Below are 14,163 nucleotides of genomic sequence, written 5' to 3'. Positions count from 1 at the left end.
CAATTTGAGATTCAGGCATGGATTGGGTGAATAATGTGGGGGTCACTGTAATAAATAAGCTGAGGGGTAGCGTGTGTGTGTGCATGTGTGTGTGTGTGTGCATGTGTGTGTGTGGTGTGATAACTTTAGTCCATGTGAATATCCTGTTCTGTAATAACCTTTTACAAACGTCCTTGATTTATACTTGTTTAAATCAATTACTGCATTGCTGGTTAGAGTATGGTGATTTTTTACTACTGTTCTGCCTCCCATTTTCTTTTCCCTCTTCTTCCCCATGCCTCTCCATTCACAATCCGGACCAGGCACAGGGCCTGTGCTGAAGTGTTTGTGGAATAAGTTTACTTTCCCTCTTTCTGTACAGTCAGTGTAAGAACACAGTCTGTGGCAAGCACCAGGAGGCCTTTTAATTAATTAATTTTTTTTTCTTTGGTAGTGTCTCTTGCTATATAGCCCAGGTTGGCCTTGAACTGAGGACAGAGGCCCTCCTTCCTCAGCCTCCCAGGTGCTGGGATTACGGACATGCTTTACCACACCTGCCTCTCTTTCCATTCTTATTAGCTTGCATTTTCCTGGAAAGACTAAACTTTCACCCTTTTATCCTTTCATTCTTTCCCTTTCCCTCCTCTCCTTTCTCTGTCTCCCCCCTCATCACTATAAACTCATTAATTTTTTCAGTGTGTTAATATTCATTACCAACATTATTCTTTTCGATGGTCAGATTGTTGCAGATTTGCACATTGGTGCTTCCTCCAGCGGGATCCTGTGTCCTTAAAAATGACACAAATTAATCTTCAAACTCTCTGTTTTTCTGACAAAAAAACCCCAGCAGTTTCCAGGCAGCCCTAGAGCTTTCTGGCCACTTTTCAATGCAACTTTTAGAGAGGAGCAAGGGTTGGAAACCAAGATACAGGCACACAGTGTGTGAATATGGCTCTGACAGTCATTGTTTCTAAGCCTGCTTAGTGGACGGAGCTGGGGACGGACACACAGCAGTGCCAACACCATTTCAAACACCACATTTATTACAAAGATCAAGCTTTTTGGTGCTGTTTTGGTCCTCTGTCTGTGTTTGGAAGGGGTCAACCTTTCTCCCTGCAACCTGGACTGCATGCAGACAATTATTCAAAAGAATCTCCACTTGACACTACCTGAGCAAGTCTCTGGGAGTCCAGCCAGGTGACTTAGATGAAATCTGGGGTTCCAGCTGTATTTGCATTTCATGTAGCAAATAATTGTATGGCAAAAATGTGTCACAAATAAACACATTCCCAGGGACATGCTTACACTTAAAAAAAATTCATTTGGTATCTGACATTTTTGTTTGCTAAATCCAGCTACCCTAAGATCCAAAGACCAAGAAAGTGCCACTCCTGTCTCAGGGACTCACAGTCAGAGCAGACAGTTAAACTAGAAATGAACAGGAGCCATAAAGGGCTTCAGTTGCTGCGTTAAAAAGTATGCTCACAGGGCTGGAGTGCTTGCACTAGCAAATGCAAGGCCCTGAGTTCAAACCCCAGTGCCGCCTCTGTGTGTGTGTGTGTGTGTGTGAGCGAGCATGATGATAACATGTGGGATAAGCAATTTCCCACCCATCTCCACCTTCTATCCACAATCAGCAGCAGATAGGCTGGTGGGTATATATAGGATGCAGGAATGAGGAGGAAAGGAGGCCACGCTGTCAAGAAGGCAACAAGAGGAGGGTGGGGTGGGGCAGGACAGTCCTGCATCATATTAAAGGATTTGGGATTTACTCTGTAGACCAATGAACTTCAAATATTTTTTGTTGCCCTATCCATCGGAAAATATAAAGACCTCATGTATACACATGTATATGTATGTATATATATTCATAAATGGAGTTCATGGAAAGCTCTATGCATGTTCTGTGCACATCGTCTGCATGAACTAGATAACTCAGAGAACACTGAAAGGACACCTATTACAACTCTGCTCAGCATTTCCACCTCCTGCCCTAAAAGCTTGCGGTGCACAGCACTAGGGATGGTGTACCCCACCCTGTTTTAAGAGTTGGGAGATTTGGTTCCTTGGAAGGCCCAGAGGATTACAGGAGAATTAGGGGGAAAAAAAAAAAAAACACCACATATTCTATCTGATTTCCCGCTAATGTCATGTCCCTGGAGTGATCAGAATTTCTCCAATAAGGCCTTAGGTGGGGGAAGGTTGGCAAGTCTGAAGCAGTCTCGGAGTCAGCCTTGCCAGAAACCCCTTCAGGTGCTGTGTGTGACCCTGGAAAGTCTTGTTACATCTCCCTGTGGTCCAGGCTCCCGGAAAGCTGTCCTGCTGGCCCCTGCCTTCATCTCACCTGCTCTCACCTGATCTCAAGTCAGTTGTCCACTTGGCAGCCAGGGTAATCTTTCTAAGGAAATTCAGGTCATGTCACAGCCCATTCTATTCAGAATAAAAATGAAACTCCTCACTGTGGGTCCCTGCCTGTTCCTCTGACTTCACCTGGTACTCTCTTTCCCTCACCCAACCAAACATGTTTTTCTGCCAACACTCGAGCGTCTTTCCTACCTCAGGGCCTTTGCGCTTGTTGCACCCCACGTACACACCTGAAACACTGCTCCCCTGATCTAGGAATGCCCTGCTTCTCACTGCAAGTGTCTCCAGAGAAGTCATTCCTCATCCTCTAGGCCTACAGGCAGCATTCGTAGCTGCTGTATTTTTCTCCCTTGCAGTTGACATCACTGTGTGCTTGCTTGTCTGGTTTCTTATGGTTGGGCCCTTCTAGCAGACTCACTGTGGCACTCACTAAGGTACCCAAGGGCCTGACCCATGGTCAGTGCTCCATGATAGTGCCAGAAGGAAGGAGGCGGAAAAGGAAGGAGGGGGAGAGAAAAGGAGGGTGTAAAGGAATGGGTGGGGGTGGAATTTCTTCCAGGCAGAACCACCTGCCCTCAGTAAATAGGGATAGACACCAAAGGAGATTATGGAAGTCCTCCTTACAGTCCAGCCCAAGATATAACGGGTTCAGATCTGAGGACTGAGCTCCCAGCACCCATCCTTCTTCAGAGTGCCTCCTCCTCCACTCCATTAACATCTCCCAGGCACAACAGGAGGGCTGTGCCGCTTTACCTCCCTCCAGATGGGAAAGCAGTGGCTGTGGAGAGAGGAGACTGACAGCTTGGAAGTGGACCTTTGTCCACTCCTGGGATAACTCTGGGATGACCATCAATCTTGTAGGAATCCTGCCACTTTTTCCTGGTTTACAAGTGAAGGAGTCTGTAACCCAAGTGGGCTTGGATAAGTCTTTTTTAATCTGAGCTTTTGTTTTCCTGCCTGGAAAATGGAGCTTTGTGACATCTTGAAGACGCTCACGAGGAGTGAGGGGCCCACGTAAAGGAGTACATGGGCATAGAAGAGGCTCGACCAGCTCCACCATGATATCGTATTAGTTTTTTTTTTTAATCCGGATATTTTGTACACATGACAATGTACGTAAATCTCTGGCATAAAATTTGATGGGCTCTACCTGCATATGCACCACCCATATTGAGGAGGGGACCATTGCCCCTCACACACCACGACATTCCTGACTTAGCCCCTTAGATGCCTGAACTTGAACTTCACGTGGGCAGAATCACACAGCGTGAATTCTTTCTGTCTGGCTTCTTTGACTCAGCATTGGGTACACGAGATCCCCTGTGGCTATGCAGGTTATCGTTGCTGTCACTATGAATTTACCTGCCCTGCTCTCTGTACCTTGGCCCCAATTTGAACTGCTATGTAACACCTTGGGTCAGGTTTTGAATTTACATTATTAATGTCCCTTCAGCTGTCTTAAAGCAGTTACAGGTATCCACTTACGTTTTCCTATAATCACTGCCACCATGTCTTTTATTTCAAAAGGCACTATCTGCCATGGATGGAGCCATTAGAGCCACAGATGAGACATTTAGCAAGTCATTCCAGAAGGACATAATTAGGCCCTGGTTTTCTGGGTCCCAAGAGTCCTGGGCTGGGAGGGAAGGGAGCTCATGGAGCTGCGAAGAAGCTGCCCAGAGCTTCTGACAGCTGATAAGACTCGGACGGCCAAGGGAGGGCACCGAAGGACCGGGTGGTGTGGGCAAGAAGAAGACAAGAATTAATGAGGAATAGAAAATAATTTATCAGGACAGCAAGCCCCGAGAGACAACTCCTTCTCCAAATGTCTCTTTTATCCAGAGGAGAGAAGGAAGGTCCATGGCACAAAGGCTAGCCCCAAGAATTTCATTTCCCTGATGTTATTCAGATTGCCAGTGCAATCGATAAAAGTACAATTAGCACAGCAGATGGCATCAGACATTTTTAACCTTTAGGTGGTAGCCGCATGCATATTAAGGCCCTGTTTCCTGTGAGCCATCTCTGACACAGGCAGGATAAGTCATCGCCACATTTGACATTTGATGTTATAATTTTAACATACCTTTAAAAATTCAGATAAAGATTATTTCAATTTTTTAAAGCTGGGAGCCAGATGTAATTGCCTTGCTCTGGACTTTAGGTCTAAATCATTCCGCCAACTCGTCCTGTAGTTATTAAGGACTTTATCATTGGGGATGTGTACTGCATACACCACAGGTTTGAAGGCCTCACAGGACTGAAAGTAAACTTTTGAATTCTCCTAAGATGAGGAATGACTTTTGATATTGAAACTGGGAAGGTTTAGTTAAGTAAATTTTTCAATCAACCAATTAATCCATCAACTGACAAATCTGTTTGAAAACTACTGTATGTTCAGAGCATGGTCCCCTGCATGAAATAGCTTTCCGTCCGAATGGGAGACGACAAGAAACAGGCTTGGAGCTTTTTGTATTTCAATGCCTGGTGCAGGGTAGACAGTGGTGTTTAATAAACATTAAATGAATAAACATACAGTGGAACATACAAAGTGTCCCAGGATGAGCTGGGTCTGTGCAGCACTGGTTTGATATCCTGAGGCATCTCCCCTTCACTGCCCTCTGATTTTTGGCTACATCATGGGCTCTTGATTCCTGTGATCCCAAGCCCGTGCTGAAAACATGCCATCCCTAGCACCAGCATCCTCTTGCTCTGAAAGAGCATCTGTTCAGCTGCAAGCAAAAAGTGCAGTCCAGAAATGCCAGCGTTAAAGAGTTCCCCCCAGTACCCCGGCAGAGAACACATGGATAAATGACCCAGGCTTCATTCCGGCTCCGTTCTCTGATGGACAGTTCTGGGAGGGACTTTGTTTAGGTCTGAGGTTCTAGGGGAGCCCTGTTGCCTCAGTTGCTCCCCTTCATGTTGACCTATCCTCTATCGCCATCCCCTTCTCTGGTCTCCCAACTTCTGTTTCTTCTGGGACCACCTCTCCAATCAATTTCCTGCCCCCAAGTCATGTCTTAGACTATAGTTTCAGGGCATCCCCATCTAAATGCTGAAAGAAATCAATTCCCTTGGCTACTCAGAAAGGTCACCCTTGTTCCTAGAGTCAGCCCAAGGCTGTGCCCAGGGATGTGCTGTTGAGCACAGGCTCTGAGCACAGCAGCAATCAGGGCAGTAGTGCCAAGAGGGTCTGGACAGTCTGGTGTGTGTGTCGTTGGCTGGGGATGTGTGGGGCAGACAAGGCAGGGAAGAGGTGATGGGAAGTGAGGGCACAGAGGTAAGAACAAATGGCTATGCACAGGACAGTAAAGAGAGACCAAACGCCACCCAGATTAAGGGGTGAGGATAGATGGCAACATGAGACCTGGCCACAGGCTCCATTCTCACTTGAACCCCTGACTCCAGCACCACGAGGAGAACACATGTACACATTCGAGCACATGAGACATGCACATTCAATATACATCTGTATGAGATGTGCATGCTGTGCTTGGAGCACAGACAGGCCAGAAAGGTGATTGTAGAGTCTTAGAGTACTAAGGAATCTTGGCCAAGCGTTACCAACACAAAGCACGCATGTCACCACTCCCCAATCCCACACCCACAGACTCCTCCAGTGATTGACTGAGCCCAGAAGTTGCCTCCCACATGTTCTCATTACCACATGCTAGACAGCCACGTCCAGATCAGATTCACCCTCTACTCAGTCCAGCAGCTTCAGTGCTTGGGATCCTCCTCCTCCAAGACAACCTGTGCTTCTGATGAACAACAAGGTGTCAGAAAGCTCTGAAGCCACCAAGCGGTCTAGTCATTCTTCCGTTCAAAACCTGTCAGATATTCAAGGCCACCACCAGGTCCCACTCCCATCCTAAGGCAAAGCATCCCTTCTCTAGGTAAAGTCTAGGTTCTTTCAACCTGCCAAGTGTTCCATGAGCTGTGGTACCCAGACCTCTAAGTTTTCCTTCTCGGGACATAGTCCCATTTCTCAACTCCCACTGCCAAATGCAGCTCCTAGACCTAAGAACAACCTTTCAGATGTCTGCTCAGTGTAGACAAGGTAGCAAGGACTATGCTACTCCTTGGGAGAGTCCACCACTGGCAGACCTGAGATGTCCTCAGACCCTTGAGGGCACCCTTGTCCTCAACAACTCACAAAAACCACAGCCCACAACTCCTGCCATCTTTTTCAGAAAAGCAAGTTTCCTCCAATCTTTTAATCTGAGTACATTTCATTACATTTATTCTTTGCTACAATTTTCACCTGGTTTTAACTTCCTATCATCCAACTGGCTGAGATAGTTTTGAATCCTGATCTTGTCTTATGAACTCTCAGCTATCCCTATAAATTTCAAGTTGGCTAAGTCTACCTTATATTAAATCACTGACTTTAAAAACGCATTGTGTAAGACAAGGCCAACAGCAAGATATCTTTCCAGCCCTTGGTAAGCCATTCAGGCCCTGCTTTCAAAATGAAATTGCAGATTTTGTTGCATGACTAGATGAAATCCAACTTTATTTGTCTAAGAGGTTCTTAATAAGAGGGGCCCATGTACCAGGTCTTCAAAAACTCGGTAAACTTCCCTCCTAAAACTGCACAAATGTGTATGTGTTTGTATGTGTGTGTACATCCATGTGCACATTCACTCCTTGATTCTGTTTTTCATGATAAGGTCTATAGATTTCTCCAGACTCTCAAAAAAGACTTGCAAAATTTTGAGATCCACTGGTCAATGGCATTCCAATGGGACCCTAGGTTGTAATCATCTCCACCAGGAAACCAGATGGGATTTTTGGGTCAGGATGTGTTGTCTTAGTGATCAGGGCTTTGCATTGCAGTTGTTCATGGACCACTGGAGGGTGACAACAGTTTTGAACTGCACTTGCCCTTGGGGAGTTTCCAGGGAGACAGAGAAGAAAGCATCTTTGGCAAAGGGAAGAGAGAAAGAGAAAAGGTGTTCTACCAGCTTCTTCAAGTATACACAGAGAGCTTCACTCTGCTTGTGGATGAGACCTCTGTCTGTGCGGCACCAAGTGTATTGGGAAGCCTTTGAGCCACCTGGTCCTGAGACAGGACAGTAACCATCCTGCAGGAATTTGGGGGTAAAATGCTCTGACCCAGGTTGGTGTGCTCAGCATGGAGCATGACACCTTCAAATTACTCCACCATTCTGTCCTGACCCCAAAGGGACCAACCAGCATGCTGGCTTGGACTCTTAATTTCTTAGCTACAGATCAACAACTGGAATTAGTTTCAGCAAAGAGGTTAAGAACACAGAGATAGCTCAGGGAGTTTGGAGAGCACTGCAGCAGAACTGAGAGCCTTCCTAACAGAGGTGCTAAGCACATACCATGACTTGGATAAGTACCCCTCAAAGGCCCATGTGTGAAAAGTGTGGTCTCCAAGTGGTGCTATGAGGAGGTGGTAGTGGAATTTTGTCCATGTGAACATGTGGGACCCCAGTCTCTCTCTCTTTCCTTCTCTCTCTCTCAACCCCTCCCTCCCTAATATAAGTGGTTTAGTTCTGACACACAAACCATGATGTGCTGCCTTGCCACAGGCCTAAAACAATGAGCCAATGCATCATGGGCTAGAACCTCCAAGCTGTGAGCCAAAATAAACCTTTTTTTCTTCATACGTTAACTATGTCAGGCATTTTGTTATAGTGATGGAGAACTGACTGCCCCAGCACTTCTCCTCTGAGAGCTGCTTCCCCCTGCGAGACCGCACCCCTCTTCTCTGTTCCCTCAGACCAATGTTCTATTTCTCTCCTGGCCGTGCAGAACATAGTCACCCAGAACCACATCGTCTCCCATATTTAAGACACCAACCCCAGTGTGCCAAGGCTCCAAATTTAAATTACCAGAAAAGATATTTATTATTGTCTCAGCTTGGATCAGGCGTCCATACCTGCTCCCATTGGCTGTGGTGAGCAAGGGAGGGATTGTGGATACTTGTTCCTATGGAGAGTGCAGTTATCAGAGAAGAAATTTGTAAGCTACTAAGTCACCTCACAAGTGGTCTAGACATGATAAAAATAACATGTTTCCACATTAACTTAGCTCATCTATGAACTAGCTTCCTCGATGTCACAAAACGATGTTTCTGAGAGTTGACAGATAAGAGAGTGAGAATCAACAGAACTCAAAAAATTCTAAATTTCATTGAGAAGACTGAAAGGGTGAGGACAGCCAAGCAAACTTGATAAAAGATATAGTGCAGATGAATTTGCCATACCACTTGTTAAAATGCCACCAAAATGTCCAAAAGGTGTAACTGATTAATACTAATACAACAAGCCACTCTAACTGGAGACTGTACTCATAAAGCCTCTCAAATTTAGAGGCCAGAAAATACATGTATATTTGTTATTTAATAATGGCATTATTACAAATTTACTAGTATAAAAAATGAGAATTTAGTAAAAGAAGTTGGGATGATTTAGTAATAGTTGGGGAGGGAAGATAGATCTCAATTTAACATCATAAATCAACACAAATTCCAGATGAATAAAAGAGTAATTACAAATTCAAAATCATAAAACTAGAAGAAAATATCAAGCTGGAGAGGAGTTCCTAAAGATGAAAGAAAGGAAGAAGCCATCAAGCAAGATCTATAGATTTGACTGCATAAAATTAAAATTTAAAACAGGAAACACCAAAACAAAATGAAAAGGCAAGTAGTAAGCAAACTGCTTGCATAAACTTTGAATATATGAATATACAAATGCTTCTTTAGATTCACAAAAAGTAATAGGTAAGGAAAACTATCAGCCAATCCATAAAGGGAAAAAAAAATAGGTTTAACCAGTATATGTTCGAATAAAAACAGATCTGAATAATCTACCATCTTCCCCTCACTGGTCTGGCAAAGATCCTGTGCTTATCTAATCACATTGCATGTTGAAGAAGACGTGATGAACTGGGAAGTCTAACTGACAGACCTATCTGGGGTGATCTGGCAATTTATAATAAGCATCCTAACCTCTTAGGAATCCATGCCTAAGGAAATAGGCATTTATGCTGACAAATATTCTCTGTAGTGACCACTGAAGTAAAGCAACTTAAATGCTACTGGTAAAGTTTCCACTAAACAAATTATGATTTCCTCACATGATGAAGTATGAGGCAGCTATTACCAATGTTTTGAAACAATGTTTAATGCTCCCCAAAATTTTGCTTATAATACTACAAAAGATACACTTCACACATGCTACAATCTACCCACTTAGACACAATTGGTCCCCTTATCCCATGGCAGATTTTACCAACAGCAGATGGAAAGTACTCCCCAAAATTTTGCATCTGTAGTGAATGTATGTAGACTGTTTTCTTGTCATTATTCCCTAAACAATATAACAACTGTTTACGTGGCATTTACACTGTCTTTGGATAGGTCATCTATCCAAAGACAGTGTAAATACCAAAAGTATACAGGAAGACGTGCAGCTTACATGCAAATCTGTAAGGGACTTGAGCTGTAGCAGATTTGGGGATCTGTAGCGTCTGAGAGCCAACCCCCCACAGAAACCAAGGGATGACAGTAGGCAATCAGTGAGCGTTTTTCAGTGTGCATACAGAATTGTACAGCAACCCATCTTAGGACGTCCTTATCACCTTAAAAAGAAACCCTGCCCCTTTACGAGCCTCATCCTATTCCTACTCCTAACCCCCAGCGCTACACAACCACTGATCTTTTCTGTCATTAAAGATTTGCCTCTTTGAAAAATTTCAATCAAGGGATATAATTGAGAGCCATTGGCTCTCTCAGTTGGTGTAATGCTTTCCAGGTTTTCCGAGTAGCAGCTTGTGTGCACACCTTCTACTGCTGCTCAGCCTCCCACTGCATGAGTGTACCCCATGTTATGGGTTCATCTTTAGTGACTACTTGGGCTGTTTCCAACCTTTGGGCTATCATGAATAATATTGCTATTAACATTTGTGTGCAAGTTTTTGTGTGGATGTAAGCTTTCATTTCTCTTGGGTGTATGCTTAGGAGTGGAATTGCTAGATCACGTGATAACTTTGAGGAACTGCCCGACTGTTTTCCAAACCAGCTGCACCATTTACCATTGGCACCAGCAGGGTATGCAGACCAACACCTGTTATTATTTTTATCATAGCCACCCTATCTCACTGTGTTTTTCTTTCTTTCGTTTTGTTTTCAATACTAGGCTTGAACTCAGGGCCTTGAGGTTGCCAAACAAGTGCTCTACCACCAGCGCCACAATCCCAGCCATTTTGTTTGCACTTTGATTTTTGAGATAGAGTCTCAATAACTTTGCTTGGACTGGCCTCAAACTCATGATGCTTCTGCTTCTGCCTCCCTAGTAGCTGGGATTACAGGCATGAGCTATCATGCCCAGCCTCTCACTGCAACTTTGATTTGCCTTTCCTAATGACTAATGGTGTTGAACATCTTTTCATATGCTTACTGGCATTTCTTTTTTTTTTTATTCATATGTGCATACAAGGCTTGGGTCATTTCTCCCCCCTGCCCCTACCCCCTCCCTTACCACCCACTCTGCCCCCTCCCTCTCCCCCCTACCCCCTCAACACCCAGCAGAAACTATTTTGCCCTTATTTCTAATTTTGTTGTAGAGAGAGTATAAGCAATAATAGGAAGGAACAAGGGTTTTTGCTGGTTGAGATAAGGATAGCTATACAGGGCATTGACTCACATTGATTTCCTGTGCGTGTGTGTTACCTTCTAGGTTAATTCTTCTTGATCTCACCTTTTCTCTAGTTCCTGGTCCCCTTTTCCCATTGGCCTCAGTTGCTTTTAAGGTATCTGCTTTAGTTTCTCTGCGTTAAGGGCAACAAATGCTAACTAATTTTTTAGGTGTCTTACCTATCCTCACCCCTCCCTTGTGTGCTCTCGCTTTTATCATGTGCTCAAAGTCCAATCCCCTTGTTGTGTTTGCCCTTGATCTAATGTCCACATATCAGGGAGAACATACGATTTTTGGTCTTTTGGGCCAGGCTAACCTCACTCAGAATGATGTTCTCCAATTCCATCCATTTACCAGCGAATGATAACATTTCGTTCTTCTTCATGGCTGCATAAAATTCCATTGTGTATAGATACCACATTTTCTTAATCCATTCGTCAGTGGTGGGGCATCTTGGCTGTTTCCATGACTTGGCTATCTTACTGGCATTTCTTTATCTTCTTTGGAGAAATATCTTTTCAGCTCTTCTATCTTTTTTTTTTCAGGGGTGTAGGGCCTGGGGATGGAACACAGAGCTTAGGATATGCTAAGAATTGTTCCACAAAGCCACACCCTCAGCGATCCTATTTTTAAAATCAGTTTACTTATCTTTCTATTCTCATGTTATAGGTGTTCTTTCTATATTCTGGATACCTGTCCCTTATCAGATAAATGATGTGCAAAGACTTTCTCCCATCCTCTGAATTGTCATTTTATAAAAATGTATAATATCTAAGTATTTTCTGAATACCTACTATGTGCCATGAAATTATAAAGTAGTTCAAAGATGGAGAAGACAGATCCTAACCCCCAAGACAGTGTAAACAAAACATGTAGGAGACAGTACAAGATAAAGTGAAAAGAATCCATGCCTGAGCATAATACTCAGAATTCATGGCATAGGCAGTCAGTGTGGACATCATGGAGGAGGTGGACCTCCTAGCAAGGGCAGCTATAGTTAAGGAAGAGGCAGGGAGGTAGAAGGACAGAGGTGCGCAATTCTGATGGCCACATGGGGTAGGTACAGTAAGGAGACCAGCAGGACTCATCCAGTCACAGTCAGAGGATGGTGATGCCAGGCAGAGAGCTGTGCACGAAGAAAATTGCATTTGGTAAAGGAAGATCAAGCATGAGGGCAGAATCAATTTGGGGGAGGTCCTGAGACTGAGAAGGGAATGGGACATGGCTGCAGTGGCCAAGGGGCATCCAGAAACAGCCAAGTCTGTGGAGGGAGCTTATAACCAACCAGATGACCATGGGCTGGCTATGGCCCTTGCTGGGCTTAGCTCCTTCTTGAGTAAAATCAAGCATCAAGGGATGCTTTCAGCTACAAGCAACAAAACACTTGTCACCAACTGGCTTCAGCAATGCTGCTAATATCTCTTGAAGCAAGGATGCTGGCTGCTTTTGGTTAGGGTGTCAATGACACCATCAAAGATTCCAGTCTCTGCTCTGCCGCTATGGTTGTGTCCACATGACTCCCAAGGGCCACAGACACTGCCATTCTAGGATCCCCACATGTGCTCAGGACAGGAAGCAGACAGTGGGTTGGAGGACAATGCTAGGCTCACCTGATTGGGCCAGAAAAGCTTTATGCTGCACTGGTTGTGACTAAGTCACAGGTGCCTCCTCCCTCCAGCCAGTGGAGCCCCTGAGAAAGTGAGACTCAGAAGCATTATAAGTGGCACAGACCAATCACCCTTTAGTGCCCGAAGCTGAGCAAGGGGCAGCCCAGCATTTAAGTCAGGACTCAGCCAGGACGAGTGAGCCAAAGGCGTAGGGAGGACGGTCAGCTGCATCTAACCAAAGCTGTACCAGACCTTTCCAGTGCCCAGGGTTCTCTCCTGCCCCACTATCCTGCTCAGTGGCTCCTCCCACCTGTCCCTAAGAGAAAGCTACTGTTCCTGACACTGTCCCTCTGTGTTGATGAACTTGACATCTGTTTGTTCAGCCACTCTTCCATCAGGGCCAGGCAAGCTGCCTCTCCTGGTTAGCTAGTCTTTAGATGGGCCGAAAGTTGATGCGCTGTTGTAGACCCCCACCCCCTGTGATAAACACGCTCCCGTGTGTCCCTCTGCCACCCTCTGCCTCGGGTTTACCTGCTCTGTCTCAGCCATTACTTTTCCTTGCTGAAAGTTCTCTTTCAAGCCCATTGCTGAACATGTCAGTTCCTCAAGTGTGTGGTGCAGGAAGCCAGCTCGGCCTGGCCTTCCTTCTTCCCTCAGACCTGTCCCTCTGTGTCCAACGTCAGACACCTGAAAAGTAATTCATCAGAGACATCTCTAGTTTTCTAGTCCTGAATGATTCCCACTCAGGGCCCACCAAGTAAAGGACGGAGGTTGATGATTGTCACAGGAGAAGCTGTCTACTAGCCCATCGTCATTCTGGTTTCAGAATTCAGAGGTACCAAGTTTCTGATTCTGTACCAGGGTATGGCTAAAGCCACATGGGAGCCAGCCCTGCTCTTAGAGGGAAGATTCATGACCAAGGTTCCTTCTTATAATTCACAGTTCATCTGACCCACGCATGCCCAGCAGTCCCCACTGTGACCACCTTAGTTCTGTGACAGTGCAGTGTTTGATTCAAATTGCTTCCTCCAGCCTGTATTTAAGTCCTCAGAATCACACAGGTGATACCTCTCACCTGCCATCATTTCCATACCACCTACATGACTCTTTTCATTTCCTCACATCTATATGACCATATTTTCATATTTTAATGGACTATCTACTCTATCTTAAAAACATTTTGTAAAGCAAAACTTTGTATTACTGTCCTCCATGGAAAACAAACATTCCTTTCCCTAACTAGACAGTGACTATAAAAATAAACACCATGAGAACCAAGCAATGGCGGCCCATGCCACATGGGGTGGCTGGAAAAGCTAGGAAGAACATAGAAGATGTCGCCCCAACATGGCAGTGAATAGAGACCTCCAGGAATGAGGATGTGGACAAAGCCTGGGCTTTTGCATCTGCACTGGGTCCAAATGAAAGAGGTTAGAAAAGATTTGCACACAAACTTCACAAGTCTAGCATTTTCTGCTTCCCCTCTTGCTGGTATTTTATCCTGAGCTAACTGGTTCCTTTACAATGCCCGGTGCCTTTGTCTT

The 14,163-nt window shown here is 44.9% G+C and overlaps 1 non-coding gene across 1 annotated transcript; it reads right to left on the bottom strand.

Annotated features, from left to right (window-relative positions):
- Positions 1–272: 272 nt before the first annotated feature.
- LOC141422949 (small nucleolar RNA SNORA51) lies at positions 273–401 on the bottom strand. The gene has a single exon (XR_012447639.1). It is a non-coding gene; the product is annotated as a small nucleolar RNA SNORA51 (small nucleolar RNA).
- Positions 402–14,163: the final 13,762 nt, after the last annotated feature.

The sequence above is a fragment of the Castor canadensis genome, chromosome 4, assembly GCF_047511655.1.
Source record: "Castor canadensis chromosome 4, mCasCan1.hap1v2, whole genome shotgun sequence".
Classification (NCBI taxonomy): Eukaryota; Metazoa; Chordata; class Mammalia; order Rodentia; family Castoridae; genus Castor; species Castor canadensis.
Note: the sequence above shows the minus strand (reverse complement) of the source record. Positions and strands in the feature narration are given on the sequence as shown.